This window comes from Zingiber officinale, chromosome 6B, assembly GCF_018446385.1.
Source record: "Zingiber officinale cultivar Zhangliang chromosome 6B, Zo_v1.1, whole genome shotgun sequence".
NCBI lineage: Eukaryota > Viridiplantae > Streptophyta > Magnoliopsida > Zingiberales > Zingiberaceae > Zingiber > Zingiber officinale.
The window spans coordinates 94,278,477-94,295,542 of NC_055996.1; the positions used below are offsets into that span (position 1 = coordinate 94,278,477).

The following is a 17,066-nucleotide window of genomic DNA, read 5'->3' on the forward strand; positions in this document are numbered from 1 at the left end:
ATCTAGAGTTCTTAATCTATAGTTGTATGTCTCAATTGACGATTCCTTATGTCGTCGATCGATGACCCTCGACGATGTCGTTACTCACTAGGTCTTTCCACCTCTGGCCAGTGGATTTTTACCTTCCCCAAGATTCGAACTCTAGACCTTCATGCTAAGTACTAGAGTTTATGAATCCTGGTAGCCAAGTAAGCGCCATAAATTGTCATGCCCCGAAAGTAAGGTTGTCCGACGAAAATCGGGCAGCACCTCCCCTGTAGCAGTGACAAATGAACCAGTATACATAGCTAACAAATATACATATGTAAAATATAGCCAACACGGCAAGAACTAAGCACAACCACACAGATAATAAGCAGCCCACTCGGCTGGTAAATCAAACACAGCGGAAAACGAATAATAAGTACCAAAATACCAAAAGAAACTCACTGCGGGCCGGCTCGGCTTGACTCCTCGACAAAGCAAAACCAATCACAGAATAACATCAAGTCCCCAAATGGGTTATTATAACACCAAGTTCAAAGGTTCAACTCACAACCCGAAAGATAAACAAAATCAGAAATCCGTCCTCGGAAACGACGTGGGACTGGCAGTCGGGATCCTCCTCCAAGCATACTGGCATCAACTAATGGCTACCTGGTGAAGTTACCAATGTATGAGGTGGTGAGTATAAAGACTCAGCGGGTAAGGAAATAGACAGTGCATGAGTAAAATAACGTGCCAGGTATGCAATAAGATACAGTCTCAGAATGATAAATAGCAGATACTACTGTGTATGTAAAGCATGTAAATCTATACCTGATACCATATCCTAGGCTAGTAGTCAGAAGTATCACAAACTACTACAATACTGCTCATAACTATCTAGTTCACATGTAAGGTATACTGTCAAGGTAAGCAGTGTCTAAGCGTATAACATGTATGTGATAATAGAACTGCATAAGTAAACAACTAACAGCATAAACAAACAACAGCAATATAAACATGTAAGATATCAATAGCGTATGCAGAAATGGTCACCCCGCCTACCTCTCTACACCACGACCCCTGTATGGTCGAGAGGCCGGATCGGTGACTACTGAACCACTACAGCCGTTACCACTCTCGGGTAATCGAGTGGACAGTTTGCTCAGTAGCTATCTAGCTACGACGCAATAGGGTCCCTGCTGCTCACAACTCCAGCTGCCACTACCCATGAGTAACCGAGTGAGAGCATGACAGGACAAGCGGCACACTCCCGCTACCACTACCCATGAGTGGTCGAGTGTGCGGCTCTGGTCAACGACCCTCCTCAACCACAAGGGAGATATGGTCACTGACATGCATGCTATGACATGATGCGGATAATGCAACAGTCATCATACATAAACAACGGATATCAGGTATGCTACATGAAGTCGCATGCTCAATACGAAATATAAATAAACAATAGTCATACAGGTAAACATAGTGTCTAATATCTGCTAAATATCAAAGATAACAACATGAGACTGTATTGATACGAATTCGAGCAGCTCGAAGATTTAGTGGACAAAGTATCAAGCACAAGAAACGAATACGAGTAGAGTCAAGATAGATACTACATATCTGAGACTAACTCATGCACTAAGATCAAAACTAAAGAAGCAAGTCAAGAAGTACCCGCCTCTAAATATAGTCTGAATCTGACGTCAACTTTGTCACGACTCCCGCCTCGATCAAAGTCTTGTGTCAGCGTATCAATTTTAGCTAAATACATATGAGACTGAATAGCTAACTTAATATACAGAACAGGTAGTTAATCCGGACACATTCATCCCCATTCTCTAATCTACTCGAACCAATTCAAGACTTTAATTTAGACTATCATAATTAGGGTTACCAATCATGATCTAACTCCCAATGACTACCGAGCATTTACAGTCAAAGCTACAACAGGTATCTAAATTCCAGGATCTTACCTTAGAGCAAAAATCCCTTCCGTTAACCCTCTGTTCGAAAGTGGAATTGCTGGCAAAGTGCTCGCTAGTGGAGTCTACTGCCACAGATCACCCAACCAAGCTTTTACAGGGCTATATACATCACAAGCACCCCAATCAATACATACTCAGTATCAAATCCAATCTGAAACCCACATTTAGATATGAAACCCTAACATCTAATAGTGGTAGAAACCTTACCTAATGGTTCTCAAACGAAGAACAGCTATTGGGAATGGTGTTCGAGCCCCTCACAGCAAGACCCTGCCAAAACCAAGCCATAATCCGTTCATTCTCCCATCTGGCCACACATCACAGCTTCCAGAGCTACCAAAACCCTAATTGAATCAATCCTCACCTCAACTTACCTTAATGGAGAAATCCCCCACAGTCGGCGAAGGAAAGCCCGACGGAGAAGAAGTATCCAACGAACTCAGCTCAGCCCTAAGCCTTGGGAAGACGAGATAGCCACCCGGAGTACCAGTCCTCGCCACTATCTAGCTCTAGAGCAGACGATCCAATTCCGGTGTCTACCGAGCTCCAACCTCCTCACCCAGCTGAGGGTTCTTTGCACGGCGTAGAAATCCGGAGAGGAGAACCCCGGTGATACTATAGACGAGGGTAGGGGACTGAGAGGCTTCGGTGAGGCTGCGGTGAACCACTCGTCGCCGTGAGCTTGGGCGAAGGATCATCGCGGCGCTGGTTCGGGGACTCAAGCGAAGTGGCGCACAGTAAGGGAGTCGGCGGCACAGTGGACACGAACGGGTTGAGGCGGCGTTTTTAGGGTTGGTCTTGTAGCTTCTTATAGGGATATGCTAGGTTAGGTTGCATCCTAACCACCCCTTAACCCTCCTCTAATGATGATTTCCATTACCATCTTAAGCCCAATAATTTATCCCCTTAAATACTGTCATATGTCCTCCAAATAAATTCAGAAAAATATCTAAAAATTCCTATAAATTATTTTGGGTTATTCCCCTATAATCATTTATTATTTATTTTGCCGTTTCTCACAACCACGTTGTTCAATCACCATTTTCCAAGCATCCAAGGCACAAATCGAATTGAAAAATAATTTGTGGTTCGGATGCATCTCTCTCCCTCCATCCCTCTGCGTGGTGTTATAAACACGAAAGAAATATGAACCCTGAGCTTTCCATTACTGCTCTTGCTGGTTGGCGGGATTGCAATAGACCTGTTAGGTTTTCGCTTGTTAAGAGTTTCAAGAGGAGACCAAAGGACAACTATAGTTAAGAACGTCAGCCAAGAAGGACAAACTTCTTACAAGAGGAAAATTAGTAGAAGAATACATTTAAAGATTTAGACATGTATGTATAGATTTATTACTATAAATTAGGGTAATGATGGTAAATAAAAATTACAGTATTGTAGCAAAGGGTGGTGGAAAAAATGGTTGTTATGGTTTATTTTGGTTGTGTGGGGAATAAATATTCAACAATACCTGCAATATGATGTAATATTTTAAAGTCTTGTTAGTTTCTGAGGTTGATAGTTAAGTTTGGCTAACCATTTTTTATTTAGGGTTTAGTCAGTGGTGGTCCTAATTTACAAGAAGTGTCTACTTCAGTAGGGGCTTGATATCGATAATATCAGGCCCAACGTGATCTTTGGTTAAAAGTTGGATTTTACATCATATAGATTTTTTCCTCGCTCAACCCTTCCTAGTGGTTTCAATTGAGCAAAATTACAAATTAACGACAACACTTGATTATGTAGTTGCAAATTTACTAAATTAGTTTGGAATTTATTTATCAGGGACGATCATATAACTGAAGATATTCTCTCTAAGATATGGAATACACTTGATACAAATTCTAGAATTGGACATGGAGCTAATGTAGGAGAAGTATCCAGAACAAATATTTCATCATCTTCGCAGTATAGTTGTGTGCCTAACACAAATAGAAATAGAAGCAGTAATTTCACATTTGATCAAAATGAAGAAGCTAATATTCAAGAAGATGAAGTTCTGAATCCTTGTACAACACTTGATCATTACTTTGAGCCTACTTGGAGTGAGGAGGAAGGGTATTATAATCGAATTAGAGAGGAATTTCAATGTAATACAGATGTACAAGAATTCTTAGCTGATGATATGCAGATTGAACAATATAAAATATCTCCAGAGCAGTATAGTGACTTAGAGGAGGAGTTCCCAATAGCTGATGATCCATATATTCTAAATTCTCGATTGCTCCAAAGGCCAATTGAAGAGGCAACAGATGAGCGTGAATTTTTTGTTAGAAAGATTTTTTTCGTCTCGACAAGAGTTCAAGAATGCACTTGTGAAACATGCCATGGTTAACATATGAGATATAACCTAGTTGACACTCAGAAAAATAAAGTAAAAGTCGTCTGCTCCAATCAACTGTGTAAATGGAGAGTAGTTGCCCGGGAGATGTAGAGTTCATTGTTACGAAATATATAAAGGAACATCAATGTGGCACCATTAGGAAAAGTGCTGATCATCAAGCATGCTCTTCATCCTTTGTAGCTTCTTTTGTTGAAGAGCAATTTCTTGCTAATGAACAATACAAGCCAAGTATGATTATAGCAGATATAAAAGCTAGGTTTGGAGTGACCATATCATACAGAAAAGCATGCATAGCTCGAGAGAAAGTGATGAAGAAAGTTGTTGGAGATTATGACCAAGCATATAGAGATCTTCCACTATATCTGCGTGAGTTAAGAGTCAGGGATGCTGAAACCTATGTGGCACTACACAGGAATGGGGATAATCAGTTCCAATGCTGTTTTTAGGGTTTTGGAGCATCTAGAAGAGTATTCAGGTCTTATCTTCGCAAATTGATTGGAATTGATGCCACACACCTAAGAGGCAAATATCCGGGTGTGTTGTTGATGGCTACATCAATTGGTGCTAATGACAATGTCCTCCCAGTAGCATTTGGAATCGCTGAAGTTGAATGTGAGTCTGCATGGGAGTGGTTTTTGGATCATACGAAGAGATTCTTTGATGTTGATTTAGAGTCAATGACTATAGTATCAGATTAGAGATGGCAATTTTCCCCGCGGGTTTGGGGCCTCGCGGGGAAAACCTGAAATGGGGATGGGGATCCCCGATTTTTCGGGGATGGGGCGGGTATGGGAATACTATCCCCATCCCCGAACCCGCCCCGAATATTATTATTATTAATATTAATAAATAATAATAAGATTTTTTTAAAAAATATTAATAATAGTGTTAATATTAATATTAAAAATTTTGAAAATATTATTAATAATAATATTATTGATATTGATATTAATATTAATATTATCATTAATAATTATTATTAAATAATAATAATAATAATATAAATTAATTTAGAAATGGGGCGGGGATGGGGAATCCCCGAACCCGAAAAAATGAAAACGGGGCAGGGATGGGAATGGCAAACCCGGCCCCGCCCCGCCCCGCCCCGTTGCCATCCCTATATCAGATAGACATCGCGACATTATATCAGCAGTTAGGAAAGTCTACCCTACCGCCCATCATGTTTTTTGTTGCCACCACATGTCTTGCAATATGGTAACAGATACTGGTAGTAAGTCAGGTTTGGGCTTGTTTTGGGCAGCAGCTCGAGCAAACACAACACTCCAATATGATCTCATAATGCAGTCCATGCTTGATAAATATCCAGATGCTCATAAGTGGCTTCAGAACATTGACCCTAAAAGATGGGTTAATGCACATTTTAGTGGCAGAAGGTACACAATGCTAACAACCAATTGTGTAGAGAGTTTAAATGCTTTGTTCAAGGAGACGCGTGAACTTCCCATAAATAGGTTAATTTATAATACCAGAAGAAATGTTGCTCAATGGTTCTTTAACCGTAGGGAGGAAGTGTTGAAATGGTATGTTGCGTTGACACCTCATGCTACCAAAGAAATGGAATCAAGGAGGGAGAAAGCTAGACGATATAAAGTCCACCCCTACTCTCAATCTGAAATGGAAGTAGAGACATGGGGCGCTTCATACATTGTTGATTTGGAGAGAAAATATTGTAACTGCGGGGAGTTTCAAATTTCAGGATTGCCTTGCTCACATGCAATTGTCGTCATCATTCACCGGAGCATGGATACACTCCCATATTGTGAACATTATTTTCATTCACAGAATTGGAATACGACATACATGGATCGTATTTACCCTTGTCGAAGCAAGGAATTTTGGCCTAGGGGAGTAAACAATATTATAGTTCTATGCCCCCGTAGCCTTGTGTAGTCGGGTAGGCGAAAGAAGGCAAGGATCGAGTAGAAACATAATGGGAAGGTAAAAGTCAAATGTAGCAGGTGCAAACAACTTGGCCATAATCGGAGGACTTATAGAATGCCGCCAGCCCCTGGTTCTTGAATTAATTGTAAATTGGAGGAGTTGATCCATATGTTTTGTATGCAGTACATACATAGGATTGTAAGAAAAACAGTTTTGGAAAGTGATGTTTCTGTTATATCGTTTTATGTAGTATTTATTTTTTGATACAGTGGTATTATAGGTATGAGAAGTGTCAACCATCATCTACAAGGCATAATTAATACTTCACACCATATAGGTTTAGTATATCTCTACATTTCAATTCAATAGGAAAGGGTTTGAAATTTCAAAGTAATGTAAATATGTTTTGAAATATAAATGAGTTCAAACTCAGACAAAGGGATTGTAGTCATCCTTGAAAAATAAGATAGGAGTCATTGAAAAAGAAAATAGGTAACTGTTCCGTGCCAACTGACACAGAGCAATAACTTCTAAGCGAGGGGGTATAAATTCGTTTTGACACCATATATACCATCTCCCCACTCAGACCATCACAGGGAACTTGATTTCAGGTAAGTCCAAGTAGGGGAGGGTCATCAGTGGGGTTTGGTCAAAATCCATTGATGGACCTACAGACCTCTGATTTAACCCATTTCAGTTCGAGTGGGATTCTGAAATTGCAAGGACTCCAAAGGTGCTAGCAAATCATGATTTAAAGCTATATATGTGTGGTAGGAAGTGTTGGGAAAAAAAATTTAACCACCATTGGGCCTGATATAACAGCATATCAGGCCCCACCGTGGGCCTGATATTAAATCGTTTCTTAAAACTTGATTCTATCTCCCCCCTTCTATAAACTCAACACGTGCTACCATGGTCCTTATAAATAAAATAAAATAACATTTGAAGGTGCTACCATAGGGTTTAAGTCTACAGCATGGCCATCAGTGCCTCAGTGGGTTCTGTACCAACTGGCACGGAGCCATAACTTAGTTTCCAGGAAGTATAAATACGTTTTGACACCATTTATACCATCTCCCCACCCTGACCTTCTCAGGGAACTTGATTTCAGGTAAATCCAAGTAGGGGAGGGCCATCAGTGGGTTTTGGTCAAAACTCATTGATGAACCTAAACACCTCTGATTTAACCTATTTCAGTTTGAGTGGGATTCTGGAATTTCAAGGACTCCGACGGTGCTAGAAAATCATGATTTAAAGCTATATATATGTGGTACAAGTGTTGAAAAAAAATCAGCCACCGTTGGGCCTAATATGAGAGCATATCAGACCCAACTAGCACGGAGCCATAACTTCGTTTCCAGGTTGTATAAATTCATTGTGACACCATATATAACATCTCCCCACCCATACCTTCACAGGGAAATTGATTTCAGGTAAATCCAACTAGGGGAGGGCCATTAGTGGATTTTGGTTAAAACCTACTGATAGAGCTAAACACCTCTGATTTGACCCATTTTAGTTCGAGTGGGGTTTTGGAATTTCAGGCACTCCAAAGGTGCTAGAAAATCATGATTTAAAGCTATATATGTGTGGTACAAGTGTTGAAAAAAAAAAAATTCAGCCACCGTTGGGCCTGATATGAGAGCATATCAGGCCCAACGTGGGCCTGATATGAGCGCATATCAGGCCCAACGTGGGGCCTGATATTAAATCATTTCTTAAAACTTGATTCTATCTCCCCCTTCTATAAACTCAACACGTGCTACCATGGTCTTTATAAAAAAATAAAATAACATTTGAAGGTGCTACCATAGGGTTTAAGTCTACAACATGGCCATCAGTGGGAGTGGGTTCTGTGCCAACTGGCACGGAGCCATAACTTAGTTTCCAGGGGGTATAAATAAGTTTTGACACCATTTATACCATCTCCCCACCCAAACCTTCTCAGGGAACTTGATTTCAGGTAAATTCAAGTAGGGGAGGGCCATCAGTGGGTTTTGGTCAAAACCCACTGATGGACGTACACACCTCTGTTTGACCCATTTTAGTTCGAGTGGATTTCTGAAATTTCAAGGACTCCAAAGGTGCTAGAATATCATGATTTAAAGCTATATATGTGTGGTAGGAAGTGTTGAAAAAAAAATTCAGCCACCATTGCATATCAGGCCCACCGTGGGCCTGATATGAGAGCATATCAGGCCCAACGTGGGCCTGATATGAGCGCATATCAGGCCCAACGTGGGGTCTGATATTAAATCGTTTCTTAAAACTTGATTCTATCTCCCCCTTCTATAAACTTAACACGTGCTACCATGGTCCTTATAAAAAAATAAAATAAAATAACATTTGAAGGTGCTACCATAGAGTTTAAGTCTACAGCATGGCCATCAGTGGGAGTGGGTTCTGTGCCAACTGGCACGGAGCCATAACTTAGTTTCTAGGGAGTATAAATTAGTTTTGACACCATTTATACCATCTCCCCACCCAGACCTCCTCAGGGAACTTGATTGCAGGTAAATCTAAGTAGGGGAGGGTCATCAGTGGATTTTGGTCAAAACCCATTAATGGACGTACACACCTCTGATTTGACCCATTTCAGTTCAAGTGGGTTTCTGGAATTTCAAGGACTCCAAAGGTGCTAGAATATCTTGATTTAAAGCTATATATGTGTGGTAGGAAGTGTTGGAAAAAAAATTCAGCCACCGTTGGGCCTGATATGACAGCATATCAGGCCCACCGTGGGCCTGATATGACAGCATATCAGGCCCAACATGGGCCTGATATGAGCGCATATCAGGCCCAACGTGGGGCCTGATATTAAATTATTTCTTAAAACTTGATTCTATCTTCCCCTTCTATAAACTCAACACGTGCTACCATGGTCCTTATAAAAAAATAAAATAAAATAACATTTGAAGGTGCTACCATTGGGTTTAAGTCTACAGCATGGCCATCAGTGGAAGTGGGTTATGTACCAACTGGCACGGAGCCATAACTTAGTTTCCAGGGGGTGTAAATAAGTTTTGACACTATTTATACAATCTCCCAACCCAGACCTTTTCAGGGAACTTAATTTCAGGTAAATCCAAGTAGGGGAGGGCCATCAGTGGATTTTGGTCAAAATCCATTGATAGATGTACACACCTCTGATTTGACCCATTTCAATTCGAGTGGGTTTCTGGAATTTCAAGGACTCCAAAGGCGTTAGAATTTCATGATTTAAAGCTATATATGTGTGGTAGCAAGTGTTGAAAAAAAAAATTCATCCACCTTTGGGCCTGATATGAGAGTATATCAGGCCTAACTGGCACGGAGCCATAACTTCGTTTCCAGGTCGTATAAATTCATTGTGACACCATATATACCATCTCCCCACCCATACCTTCACAGGGAACTTGATTTCAATTAAATCCAAGTAGGGGAGGGTCATTAGTGGGTTTTGGTCAAAACCCACTAATGGACCTACACACCTCTGATTTGACCAATTTCAGTTCGAGTGGGATTCTGGAATTGCAAGGACTCCAACGGTGCTAGAAAATCATGATTTAAAGCTATATATGTGTGGTAGGAAGTGTTGAAAAAAAATTCAGCCACCGTTGGGCCTGATGTGACAGCATATCAGGCCCAACTGGCACAGAGCCATAACTTCATTTCCAGGTTGTATAAATTTGTTGTGACGCCATAGATACCATATCCCCACCCATATCTTCACAGGGAACTTGATTTCAGTTAAATCTAAGTAGGGGAGGACCATGAGTGTGTTTTGGTCAAAACGCACTGATGGACCTAAACACCTCTGATTTGACCCATTTCAGTTCAAGTGAGATTCTAGAATTTCAAGGGCTCCAAAGGTGCTAGAAAATCATGATTTAAAGCTATATATGTGTGGTTCAAGTGTTGAAAAAAAAATTCAGCCACCGTTGTATAAATTCGTTGTGACACTATATATACCATCTCCCCACCCATACCTTCACAGGGAACTTGATTTCAGGTAAATCTAAGTATGGGAGGGCCATTAGTGGGTTTTGGTCAAAATCCACTGATGGACGTAAACACCTCTGATTTGACCCATTTCAGTTCGAGTGAGATTCTGAAATTTCAAGACTCCAAAGGTGCTAGAAAATCATGATTTAAAGCTATATATGCCTAATTCAAATTTCTAAGACTCTCATCCCAATGATGAGTTATAGGCGTGCATGGCTCATGTGTCTTCTAAACTCTCTTTCTCTATTATGAGTTATAAGTGTGCATGTTTCACGTACCCAACGACCATCCAATTGGGTCCTAGACTCTCGCCCTAGTGCGAGTTATAAGCATGCATGGCTCACGCGCCTAACGACCACCCTATCGAGTCCTCGACTCCTATCTAGCAATGAGTTATAAGAGTAAATGGCTCACGTGACCAACCTCAACTCACCAGGGCATGGCTCCTTACACTAGCTCGTTCAAACACAGCTCCCAACTAAACTTCACTAGGGTGTGGCTCCCTACCTTAGTGCTTATTGGAGGGGCTCCTACTCCGATCAAAGCATCTAGCCACTCTGCTTGGCAGTCATCACATTTGTCACCTGCCCAACACTCATTCCAATTGCCACTCTACTCGACACTCATCTTAATCGCCGCTTTGCCCCGACACCCATCCCAATCGTCGCTCTGCTTGGCACTCATTATAATCGCCACTCTACTTGGTGATACTCTTAAATCTCTACCTGCTCAGCACTACTCCCACATTGCCGCGCTGCTTAGCAATACTCATACCTTGCTAGTTTGATTATCACACATCTCACATCCTCAACCCCACTTGTAATGTCCGAAACAAATCCTCGCAAACTCCATGCATGATAAGAGTAAGTTACAACATCTGATTTAAATAATGTAGGTTTATTAATGTAATTATGGATTATGTGATTTAAATCTCAGGACACCTACATTTATAAAATTTTCGAATAAATTTTGAATATGTATAAATTTATATAATTAAATAATTAGTGTTGAATCACTCAATAGGTACATAAAATTTACCTAAATCCGAAGGTGTATAAAATTTATATAAATATTTAGTAATTAAGCATTCAATTCCAAATATATATAAGTTTTATACATATCCAAATTATGAATAAAATTTATTTAAGGTACATGAAATCCGAGTATGTATATAAAAATTCATATGATCTAATATTTGTTGTTGAACCATTCAAATATTACATCAAATCTGAATAGGTATATAAATTTATATGATCTAATATTTGTTGTTGAACCATTCAAATATTGTATAAAATCTGAATATATATATATATATATATATAGAGGGAGGAGTTAGGAGGAGAAAACTAGAATTTCCACCACCCTAGCCTTAAGTCCTGTTGGTCCAAGCCCTAAGGGGAGGAGAAGAAGAGGAAGTTTGGTAGCAAGTAATCAAAGACATGTTCTAAACTATTTTATGCAATATTCAATTCATATAATGATATTTAGGTATGGTAAACTCTACCATGTTGATTAGGGACAACCATGATTAAGATAATTTAGTATATTATATTAGTTTCAGTTCTATTTTTTTGTATGCTACGAATTCAACCATGTTCAAGATAATGTTATGTCAATTTTGGTTTTATGCTTTTGTATGCTACGAATTCAACCATGTTTAAGATAATGTTATGTCAATTTTGGTTTTATGCTTTTGTATGCTACGAATTCAACCATGTTTAAGATAATTTAGTATGTTATGTTAGTTTCAGTTCTATGTGTTTGTATGCTATGAATTCAACCATGTTAAAGATAATTTAGTAAGTTATGTTAGTTTCGGTTATATGCTTTTGTATGCTACAAATTCAACCATGTTTAAGATAATTTAATATGTTATGTTAGTTTCGGTTCTATATTTTTGTATGCTACGAATTCAACCATGTTTAAGATAATTTAGTATTTTATATTAGTTTCGATTATATGCTTTTGTATGCTACGAATTCAACCATGTTTAAGATAATTTAGTATGTTATGTTAGTTTCAGTTTTATGTTTTTGTATGCTATGAATTCAACCATGTTTAAGATAATTAAGTATGTTATGTTAGTTTCGGTACTGTGCTTTTGTATGCTTCGAATTCAACCATGTTTAAGATAATTTAGTATGCTATGTTAGTATTTGTTCTATTTTTTTGTATGCTATGAATTCAACCATGTTTAAGATAATTTAGTATGTTATGTTAGTTTTTGTTCTATGTTTTTGTATGCTAGGAATTCAACCATGTTTAAGATAGTTTAGTATGTTATGTTAGTTTCGGTTCTATGATTTTGTATGCTACAAATTCAATCATATTTAGGATAATTTAGTACGTTATGTTAGTTTTAGTTTTTTGTTTTTTTTATGCTATGATTTTAACCATATTTAAGATAATTTAGTATGTCATGTTAGTTTTGGTTTTATGTTTTTGTATGTTATAAACTCAACCGAGTTTAAGATAATTTAGTATGTTATGTTAGTTTTGGTTCCATGTTTTTAAATGCTATAGACTCAACCATGTTATGGTAATTTAGTGTGTGTTAGTTTTAGTTATATCTTTTAGTATGCTATGAAATCAGCCATATTTTATTTGATAACTTAATAGGTTAGTTTGATCTCAGTTTTTTATGGTTTAATATGTTATGCAATCAGTCATGTTTTTGATAACTTAGCATGTTAGTTTAATTTTGAATTTTATGATTTAATATGCTATGGAATCAGTCATGTCTTTGATAACTTAGCATGTTAGTTAATTTTAGTTTGTATAAGTTAGTATGCTATGAATTCAATCATGTCCTTGGTGACTCAGTATGTTAGATTATTTCAGAATTTATGAATATTATGTGATGAATTTTATGATAATATGTCATGTGTGTTTATGAACTTGTAAACAACTACTATGGGGTTCAGAATTTTTATTTGTGCATGTTATGGATCTTATGATAAATGTCATGTGTGCATGTATATGGTTAAGTAAATAATTAATATGTATGCAAGTTGTCAGTGAAAGGTTACGTTCATATATGGGTAGAGTTATGAACCGGGGACCTAAGCCCGAGGAACTTATCAAAACTTATCAAGAGTGAAGTTATGATTTGGGTGAGCCCAGGCAACTTGCCAAGAGTATGGGTTGAGTTATGAAACGGGCGAGCCCAGGGAGCTTGCCAAAAACCATGTATGAGTAGAGGTTTTCATTCTGAAGTTCAAACCCCTATGGGTTTGTTATGAACCGGGGACCTATGTCAGGGAAGCTTGCCCAAAATTATGTATGGGTAGTGGTTTTCTTTCCAAGGTTTGGACCCCTATCAACCTAGTGCTAGGGGAAGTGTTTGATCAAACACCTAAGTTATGGTGCCACTACATGCAACTAAGCCTCAACAAAATGTTCATGTTTATGTTTATGTTTATGCCATGCAAAGAGTTAAAGTTAAAATTATTTAACATATGTTTCTTTTATGAAAAAAATCATGTTTATGTGTATGCAAGTAGTTAAGGTTAAAACTATTTAACATATGTTATAATATGAAAATCCATGTTTATGTCTATGTTATACGAATGTTTGAGTTCATGTTTAAGGTTAGCATGATATTTTAGTACATATGACCAAATATATGTTACTTAACAAAGTCTTTATGTTTATGTCATGCAAGTTGTTGCAAAACTAGACACAGTGATAGAACCATGTTTATGTCTATACTATAGGTTAAGTAAAGAATTTTTTTAACATATGTCTACCTTTAGAATACATGGTTACATGGATTAACATATCATGGTTTGAACGTGTTGAACCTTTAGATGCATAGTATGGATTGCTGTAGGTGTTAGGACAAAGAGGATAGACATCTTTGACCAGTAAGCAGGCTCGGGATGATGGCAGTACAACCCAAAGACCTTCTAGTTCATGCTTTTGCATTAGTTAGTTGTTTTGTTCTCTTTTAGGAGAATAAATTCTAAACCTTAATGATAAGTGTTTGACATCTACTAGTGACTTATTGTTTTGAGAACTTAATAGGTCATTTTAATAAACTTTGAAAATGATGCATGAGTTTTGAGAGCTTTCCTTTCAAGGCGTCTAGATATTTTAAGGTGTAAAAAAAGTTTACTTATTCAATAGTAGATTTAGGGATGTTACACCATTGTTCACTCAACGTTCGAACATAAAAGTCAGTCATTTTGTTCAGAACTCAGAATAGGGAATGGAAGGCAGAAAAGTAATCAGAAACAGTAGACACAACACAACGAAGGTCAATGTTTCATGATCAAAGCCATTAACAAGTTTAGGGTATAAAGATGGACTAACAAATTTAGAGAAAACATCATCTAGCATTTCGTCTATAATTATTTGGCAGTCTAAAAATTGCTCTGGTGGATCGACCATTAGATATCCCTCCTCGTGGAGTTGCTGGACTACTCCTTCAGCTTCGTAAGAAAGTGTTTGGATGATACGCTGGGTGAATTGCAACCTGAACTCATGAGAGTGGAAATATTGTGCCTGCCTAGCCTCAAAACGTTCATTTTCCCCTGCCTTATAAGCCTCCAATTTAGACTTTGAAGCCATCATCTCAGACCTGGTTTGCTCTAGTTTAGCTTGTAGTCAACACAGCTCATTTGCTTTTGAATACAAATCCCTCTGGTGGTATAGTATTATCAGATCCTTGGCCTCTAGCTCCCTAGTTCTACATGCTAATTCAGCAGCATGCGACATTTTCAGTTTATCTAGCACGTTAGTCTTTTGTGCTAAGTCTGACACAACTTTTTCCTTCATTGCAGTCTCCGCTCGACACTTAGACTTAGCGGTTTGCAGGAGTGCTTCAAGTTTTTCCTTATTCTCTCATTAAAGATCCATAGCCTGTCAGCTTCCTCTAAGGCTTTCTCCCTCTAAGTAGTTAGTTGCGTCTGAGTTTCTAACTCTAGCCGTAGTCGTCGCACCTATGGAATTATGGTAGAGGAATGAGATTTCAACTCCTCTACACAATGCTTCAGAATTTTGTTTCGATAATACAAGTTCATCACTAATTAGCTTAGGTTTAACTCAGTAGCAAAAAAACTAAGAGAAGAGAGGGTCAAAATTCACACTGGTCAACTTACTAAAAGAGAAAAATCATGGCCTTACTGCAGTGGCACCTTAAGAAAACACATCTACTTGATCGGGTATTGAGCTATTATTTATCTATTCTATTGCATCCACCCAGACATTCTCTATTAATACCTTTAATTTTACCACCCTCGAATAGGGTGGGAGGTCGAAGCTCCTCCCCTTCTGGGATGGCACATTAAAGGAGAAGGAACACTGTCATTCGAATCACCAGGATGTAGTGAGACTGGAAGATGAAGCGCTCGGGGTAGGTATGGTTGGAAGAGGTGGACACATTGAGGATGATGGGGGGTCGATAGGATTGGTCGGCTATGAAGGAAATGGTTCCCTTGGAATAATTTGTTCGGCTTCCATCGGGGTTTTCCCCCGGACAGAGACAAAAGGCATAGATGCTTGCTTGACCCAGGTTGTCCAACAATAGTCGGACGATCGATCCCATTCAGAGATGTTCCCAAGACAGAAGGGGGGGGGGGAGGGGACATCCTCTCGATTCGTGCCTGACTAGTGGTGACCATGGTAGGAAGTCGAGATCTTTTGCAGTGGCATGCCATCAGCGTATCTAAAATGGAGGACTCAGAGATTTTTGCTAGAGCTGGAGCTGCAAGAGCAGAAGGATGGATGGGCAGTGGACCTTATCGCTCGACCAACATGGCCCTCCCTCTCCGATTTAACTCAAAATTATTCATCCAGAGGGTTCTGGACACCAAGGCCCTAGACAAGGTATTCACTTTAAAGAGAAAAAGTCAATAGGCAAACAAAACATAAATCAAATTGAAATTTCTTACCAAGAGAAAGTAGCAATTCTACTAGGATGGGGACTTAGATGGAACATATACAGGAGTTCCTCTTGAAGTAACTCAGAAATATCAAATTTAGATCCGCTAACTGCTTTAAAGCTTCAATAAATGTCAACTCCGTGTGAAAATCGCATAGCTTCGACACTAGCGGAAGAACTAATTGTTGCCCAATCGGACAAGACACATTAGTGGGAAAGCAAAGTAAAAAAAAAATACTTTGCCTTTCGGTCCCTATCCCGAAGAGGCATTTTACCATAAAAGACAATCCTAGGGCGGGGTTGGAAACAGAAGATGTCGTTAGTCTATCATTGGGAAACGAAGAAATAGTGGAGCATTCGAGGAGTCACGGGGGATTTCATATAAGTGGATAGGATGGTAACCCCTCATAGAAGGTGAATGGAGTTGGGGATGAACTAGCTAAGGGGAATGCGGAAATAATAATTCATGTCGGAGAAAAAGTTAGGGATGGGGAAACGAAGATCCACTAGGACTTGATCCTTAAAGAAGGTCACATAGCCAACAGGGAGCCTATGAGGGCGGACATTGTCAGTTGACATGATCACATGAAGGGAGTAAGGGATCTCGTAAGTAAAGCGGAAGCCATCTAGGTTCACCCCAGTGAAGTCCGAGATGAGTTGAGTATACCATAAAGCAGAAGCAACCATGGCGGATTTGAAGAGAAGGCTGATTCAAGAAGAAGAATCTCAAGAAAAGGGGAAGAATGAGGGGAGACCAAAAGTGTACGAAAACAAAGAGGTTGTTAGGGTCACCAATAGGAGAAAATGAAGAAGCCGAACAAAGACAAAGAGTAGGGGTGTGCCAGAAACCATCAGGTCTTTTAAAGAGGGATCTTGTAAAATGGGTCATACGATTGCATCGAAAGATAAGCCGATCACTAGGGTCGTTGAACTAGAGGGTAGGTGAATTGTTGTCCGTACAGAATGTTGCATTTCAACTGTCTTATCTGAGAAAAGTAAGTCT

The 17,066-nt window shown here is 39.0% G+C and overlaps 1 long non-coding RNA gene across 1 annotated transcript; it reads right to left on the reverse strand.

The window, feature by feature from the left end:
* Positions 1–400: 400 nt before the first annotated feature.
* Positions 401–2,727, reverse strand: LOC121993224. Its single transcript, XR_006115131.1, has 4 exons — positions 2,327–2,727; positions 2,160–2,222; positions 1,941–2,051; positions 401–636 (listed from the first exon to the last, which is right to left on the reverse strand). It is a non-coding gene; the product is annotated as an uncharacterized LOC121993224 (long non-coding RNA).
* Positions 2,728–17,066: the final 14,339 nt, after the last annotated feature.